Source organism: Phocoena sinus, chromosome 1 (genome assembly GCF_008692025.1).
Source record: "Phocoena sinus isolate mPhoSin1 chromosome 1, mPhoSin1.pri, whole genome shotgun sequence".
Taxonomy (NCBI): domain Eukaryota; kingdom Metazoa; phylum Chordata; class Mammalia; order Artiodactyla; family Phocoenidae; genus Phocoena; species Phocoena sinus.
In genome coordinates, this window is record NC_045763.1 from 53,018,242 (window position 1) to 53,025,640 (window position 7,399).

The window sequence follows — 7,399 nt, forward strand, 5'->3', positions numbered from 1 at the left end:
TTAAACACACCAACATTTGCATTATAGGGGTCCCAGAAGGAGAAGAGACAGAGAGAAAGGAACCAAGAAAATATTCAAAGAGATTATCATCAAAAACTTCCCTAGGGCTTCCCTGGTGGCAGAGTGGTTGAGAGTCTGCCTGCCGATGCAGGGGACACGGGTTCGTGTCCCAGTCCAAGAAGGTCCCACATGACGCAGAGCAGCTGGGCCCATTAGCCATGGCCGCTGAGCCTGCGCGTCTGGAGCCTGTGCTCCACAATGGGAGAGGCCACAACAGTGAGAGGACCGCATACTGCAAAAGAAGAAACAAAACTTCCCTAACATGGGAAAGGAAATAGCCACCCAAGTCCAGGAAGCACAGAGAGTCCCAGGCAGAATAAACCCAAGGAGAAACATGCAAAGACATACAGTAATCAAATTGACAAAAATTAAAGACAAAGAAAAATCATTAAAAGCAACAAGGGGGCTTCCCTGGTGGTGCAGTGGTTGAGAGTCTGCCTGCCAGTGCAGGGGACACGGGTTCAAGCCCTGGTCTGGGAGGATCCCACATGCTGCGGAGCAACTGGGCCCATGAGCCACAACTACTGAGCCTGCACATCTGGAGCCTGTGCTCCGCAACAAGAGAGGCCGCAATAGTGAGAGGCCTGCGCACCGTGATTAAGAGTGGTCCCCACTCGCCGCAACTAGAGAAAGCCCTCACACAGAAACAAAGACCCAACACAGCAAAAATAAATAAATAAAAATTAAAAGCAACAAGGAAAAAAATGACAAATAACATAGAAGGGAACTCCCATAAGGTTAACAGCTGATTTCTCAGCAGAAACTCTATAAGCCAGAGGGGAGTGGCACAATATATTTAAAGTCATGAAACAGAAGAGCTTACAACCAAGATTACTCTACCCAGCAAGGATCTCATTCAGATTTGATGGAGAAGTCAAAAGCTTTACAGATAAGCAAAAGCTAAGAGAATTCAGCACCACCAAACCAGCTCTACAATAAATGCTAAAGGACCTTCTCTAAGTGGGAAACTACAAGAGAAGAAAAGGACCTACAGAAACAAAGTCAAGACAATTAAGGAAATGGTAATAGGAATATACATATTGATAATTACCTTAAATGTGAATGGATTAAATGCTTCAACCAAAAGACACAGGCTCGCTGAATGGATATAAAAATAAGACCCATACATATGCTGTCTACAAGAGGCCCACTTCAGACCTAGGGACACATACAAACTGAAAGTGAAGAGATGGAAAAAGATACTCCATGCAAATGGAAATCAAAAGAAAGCTGGAGTAGCAATACCCATATCAGATAAAATAGACGTTAAAATAAAGAATGTTATAGGAGACAAGGAAGGATACTACATAACGATGAAGGGACCAATCCAAGAAGAAGATATAACAATTATAAATATATATGCACCCAACATAGGAGCACCTCAATACATAAAGCAAATGCTAAGAGCTGTTAAAGAGGAAATCGACAGTAACACAATAATAGTGGGGGACTTTAACACCTCACCTACACCAATGGACAGATCATCCAGACAGAAAATTAATCAGGAAACACAAGCTTTAAATGACACAATAGACCAGATAGATTTAATGGATATTTATAGGACATTCCATCTGAAAACAGCAGATTACACTTTCTTCTCAAGTGCACAAGGAACATTCACCAGGATAGATCACATCTTGGGTCACAAATCAAGCCTTGGTAAATTTAAGGAAATTGAAAACATATGAAACATCTTTTCTGACCACAATGTTACGAGATTAGAAATAAACTACAGGGAAAAAAATGTAAAAATCACAAACACATGAGGCTAAACACTATGTTATGAAATAACCAAGAGATCACTGAAGAAATCAAAGAGGAAATCAAAAATTACCTAGAAACAAATGACAATAAAAACACGACAACCCAAAACCTATGGGATGCAGCAAAAGCAGTTCTAAGAGGTAAGTTTATAGCAATACAATCTTACCTCTCCTCAAGAAACAAGAAAAATCTCAAATAAACAACCCAACCTTACACCTAAAGGAACTACAGAAAGAAGAACAAACAAAATCCGAAGTTAGTAGAAGGAAAGAAATCATAAAGATCAGAGCAGAAATAAATGAAATAGAAACAAAGAAGACAATAACAAAGATCAAGAAAACTAAAAGCTGGTTCTTTGAGACAATAAACAAAATTGATAAACCTTTAGCCAGGCTCATCAAGAAAAAGAGGGAGAGGACTCACATCAATAAAATTAGAAATGAAAAAGGAGATGTTACAATGGACACCACAGAAATACAAAGCATCATAAGAGACTACTACAAGCAACTCTATTCCAATAAAATGGACAACCTGGAAGAAATGGACAACTTCTTAGAAAGGTATAACCTTCCAAGACTGAATCAGGAAGAAATAGAAAATATGAACAGAACAATCACAAGTAATGAAATTGAAACTGTGGTTAAAAACCTTTCAACAAACAAATGTCCAGGACCAGAAGGCTTCACAGGTGCATTCTCTCAAACATTTAGAGAAGAACTAACACCCGTCCTTCTCAAACTATTCCAAAAAATTGCAGAGGAAGAAACACACCCAAACTCATTCTACAAGGCCACCATCACCCTGATACCAAAACCAGAAAAAGATACCACACGTACAAAAAAAATTACAGACCAATATCACTGATGAATATAGATGCAAAAACCCTCAACCAAATACTAGCAAACAGAATCCAACAACACATTAAAAGGATCATACATCATGATCAAGTGGGAATTATCCCAGAGATGCAAGGATTCTTCAATATATGTAAATCAATCAGTGTGATATTCCATATTAACAAACTGAAGAATAAAAACCAAATGATCATCTCAATAGATGAAGAAAATCTTCTGACAAAAGTTAACACCCATTTATGAGAAAAACTCTCCAGAAAGTGGGCATAGAGGGAAACTACCTCAACATAATAAAGGCCATATATGACAAACCCACAGCAAACATCATTCTCAATGGTGAAAAACTGAAAGCATTACCACTTAGATCAGGAACAAGACAAGGATGTCCACTCTTGCCAATATTATTCAACATAGTTTTTGAAGTCCTAGCCACGGCAATCAGAGAAGAAAAAGAAATAAAAGGAAAACAAATTGGAAAAGTAGAAGTAATACTGTCACTGCTTGCAGATGACATGATACTATACATAGATAATCCTAAAGATGCCACCAGAAAACTACTAGAGCTAATCAATGAATTTGGTAAAGTTGCAGGATACAAAATTAATGCACAGAAATCTCTTACCATCCTATACATTAACAACAAAAGATCAGAAAGAGAAATTAAGGAAACAACCCCATTCACTAATACAACAAAAAGAATAAAATACCTAGGAATAAATCTACCTATGGAGACAAAAGACCTGTACTCAGAAAACTATAAGGCACTGATGAAAGAAATCAAAGATGATACAAATAGATGGAGAGGTATACCATGTTCTTGGATTGGAAGAATCGATACTGTGAAAATGACTATACTACCCAAAGCAATCTACAGATTCAATGCAATCCCTATCAAACTACCAATGGCATTTTTCACAGAAGTAGAACAAAAATTTCACAATTTGTATGGAAACACAAAAGACCCCAAATAGCCAAAGCAATCTTGAGAACGAAAAATGGAGTTGGAGGAATCAGGCTCCCAGACTTCAGACTATACTACAAAGCTACAGTAATCAAGACAATATGGTAGTGGTACAAAAACAGAACTATAGATCAATGGAACAAGATAGAAAGCCCAGAGATAAACCCATGCACCTATGGTCAACTAATCTATGACAACGGAGGCAAGCATATACAATGGAGAAAAGACAGCATCTTCAATAAGTGGTGCTGGGAAAACTGGACAGCTGCATGTAAAAGAATGAAAGTAAAACACTCCCTAACACCATACACAAAACTAAACTCAAAATGGATTAAAGAGCTAAATGTAAGACCGGATACTATAAAACTCTTAGAGGAAAACATAGGAAGAACACTCCTTGACATAAATCACAGCAAGGTCTTTTTTGACCCACCTCCTAGAGAAATGGAAATAAAAACAAAAATAAACACATAGGACCTAATGAAACTTAAAAGCTTTCACACATCAAAGGAAGCTATAAACAAGACGAAAACACAACCCTCGGAATGGGAGAAAATGCTTGCATACGAATCAATGGACAAAAGATTAATCTCCAAAATATATAAACAGCTCATGCAGCTCAATATTAAAAAAAAACAAACAACCTTATCCAAAAATGGGCAGAAAACCTAAATAGACATTTCTCCAAAGAAGACATATAGATGGCCGAGAGGCACATGAAAAGCTGCTCAACATCACTAATTATTAGAGAAATGCAGATCAAAACTTCAATAAGGTATCACCTCACACAGGTCAGAATGGGCAGCATCAGAAAATCTTCAAACAACAAATGCTGGAGAAGGTGTGGAGAAAAGGGAACCCTCTTGCAGTGTTGGTGGGAATGTAAATTGATACAGTCACTCTGGAGAACAGTGTGGAGGTTCCTTAAAAAACTAAAAATAGAATTAATATATGACCCGGCAATCCCACTACTAGGCATATACCCAGAGAAAACCATAATTCAAAAAGACACATGCACCCCAATGTTCATTGCAGCACTATTTACAATAGCCAGGTCACGGAAGCAGCCTAAATGCTCATCGACAGACGAATGGATAAAGAAGATACAATGGAATATTACTCAGCCATAAAAAGGAATTAAATCGGGTCATTTGTGGAGACTTGGATGGACCTAGAGTCTGTCATACAGAGTGAAGTAAGTCAGAAAGAGAAAAAAAAATATCGTATATTAACGCATATATGTGGACTCTAGAAAAATGGTACAGATGTACCAGTTTGCAAGGCAGAAATAGAGACACAGATGTAGAGAACGAACGTACGGGCACAAAGGCAGGAAAGTGGGGGGAGGGGAGTGGTGGGATGAATTGGGAGATTGGGATTGACATGTATACATCAATATGTTTAAAATAGATAACTTAAAAAACCTGCTGTATAAAAAATAAATAAAATTCTAAATAAATAAATAAGATAAAATTTAAAAAAAGTTTACTAGCCTTATAAATGGATTAATAAGATTTGAAGCTGATTTTAAAAGCTTAAAGAACAATTCGAGTTTTCAATTTGTAACTTTAATTTTAAAAATTAATTAAAAAAACCAAAACTAAGCCTCTGGTTAATCTTTCTAGGCACTAAAACTTCCCTTGAGGATGCCAAAAAAACTCCTAGCAACAGAGATGAGGAAACTGTGGCAGGCAGTTACTAAGTGGCAGAGCTGGGATCTGGAGTCCTGGAGCTGCAAAAACTTTTATGCTTTTATCATCACTCTTCATCGCCTTCTCCTGACAAATAATTAGACAACAGTAACATGCAATTAACATAAAGACTTGAAGGGTTCATTCTTTCTCCCATGTCCTGCAATGCCTCAGGGTTATAATTATATAATTATCCCACAGTACAGAGTGAGGTGGAGTAGGTGTTTAAGGATTGGACTGAATTAGTATGACTTTAATTATAACATACCCTGGAAATGGCTTTTCTTACTAAATCCCTAGTAAGACGGGGCTGAGGGCTCCCGTCTTGTGCAGGAACTTCTGGGCAGGCACAGAGGCACCTGCACCTTCAGACCCATCTGCGACCGCAGGTAGAATACAGTGAACTTGGGAGCTGCAGCAGTCCATTCACCCTGATGCTCCTCCTTGGCCATGGCCTTCTCAGCATGGCCTGCTCTTCCTTTTCAGTCTCTCCAGCACCTCTGTAGAAGCAGAGATCAGGTGTGACCTCCCAAGGTGTGCACACGGGATGGTACCACGCATGTGCAGAACTTCCTGGGTCAGGATCTACCACCTAAGACCCACTGAGTGAACTCCCTTGTTGCTGCAAGGATGGCAGTGTCCACAGGGCGCAGAGGAGAGTCTGTGTTACAGGGAGCAGTGGTAGGTGGGTTAATGTACAACACCTCTGTGAGAGGCTGGTCATCAGCCCTGGCATCAGTAACCCCCAGAAGACGTGGCCCCTGGAAGGCTGCCTGGATCTGGTTAGTGAAGGTTCCAGGAGTGAAGTGGACAGCAATAGGAGTGGCTCCAGTGACAGCAGCAAACTTCAGCACAGCCCTCTGGCCAGTGTTCCTGGAAGATATGACACTGATCAGTCAGTTTTTAAATGGTAACAATGGCACAAGCCATCTGCAGGAGCTTCTCCCAGGTCCCCTTCAGATCTATAATGTAGATGCCATCACTTTTCCTTTAGGAGATGTATTGTTCCATTTGGAAGTCAAGGTTTGTACCACCTAAGTGGATTCCTGCTGCTTGGAATTTGAGGACATCCTCTTCCTTCATCTGTGGGACATCAAGGGTTCTAAACTTTGTGAACGTTTCCCTTTAAGTTACAATGAGAACCCAAGACAATGCTGTACGGGTAAGTGAGGAAAGGCTGCATTACCTTTCATTGGCAAGTCTGAAGTTTTCTTCATCCATCAACAAGCATGGGATCTTGAGAGCAAACTGGATCCAGAAGGACAATGTCACTTTCAGTTATAACATCAAGTTTCATTGAGCCTAAACCAAAGTTTCAGTCTCACTCTCAAGTTAAAATTTCTGTTTTTCCCAACATCCCCTGATTTGCAACCCTCAACATAGGCCTGAGTCATGGGCAGGAATCTTCAGCAGCGAATGAGAAGTGTATGTCTGGGTGTATTCTCCTCACTTCTACTGGATCTCCAGATTTGGGGCAAAAGAGAGGGTAAGAGGAAGAAGAGAGAGAAACATCCTTTTCTAGTGCTGATGTTAATGTTTTATGTCTCCCTCGGCTACTCCTGCCTGTCTCTAGAGGCTTCCATACCCTGGTCTTTGGCCAGTTGCCTGTGGATTACTTGGAGGCACCCTGAGGACCTACACACTGTGCAGTCCCTGACATCCATGTGAGTGACACACAATCCAGCTGATATCTTACCCTCCTCCACTCTCAGCTTTTGTAATCACCTTACTGCCATTTTCTGCTGGGATGACCTTCCAGGGACTTTAAATCCAGTTACCTTCAAAATATCCTCTGGGCCTGTGGAAAACTCAGGCATCCCTCCCATGCTGAATAGTGGTGTCCCTGCTCCTCTGTGGCTTTTTCTCCTGCTGTTGCCAACTTTTCCTCTGGCTCACACCTTCAGGGTGCTCAGACAAGCCATGGTGGGCTCACATATGCCTCCACCTACAGGGAAGGGATCATGTGTCAAAATCCCAAGAACTTTCTCACTCTCCTCTGCTTGGGAGGCAGCACCTTCATGGGCCTGAGACTGTCTATAACTCAGCCAGCATCCAGAGAGGAGTGAGAA

General features: G+C 40.4%; 1 pseudogene; it reads right to left on the reverse strand.

Moving 5' to 3' along the window:
* LOC116757589 overlaps window positions 1–7,156 on the reverse strand; it is a 79,211-nt pseudogene extending 72,055 nt beyond the window's left edge.
* Between the last annotated feature and the right edge of the window lie 243 nt (window positions 7,157–7,399).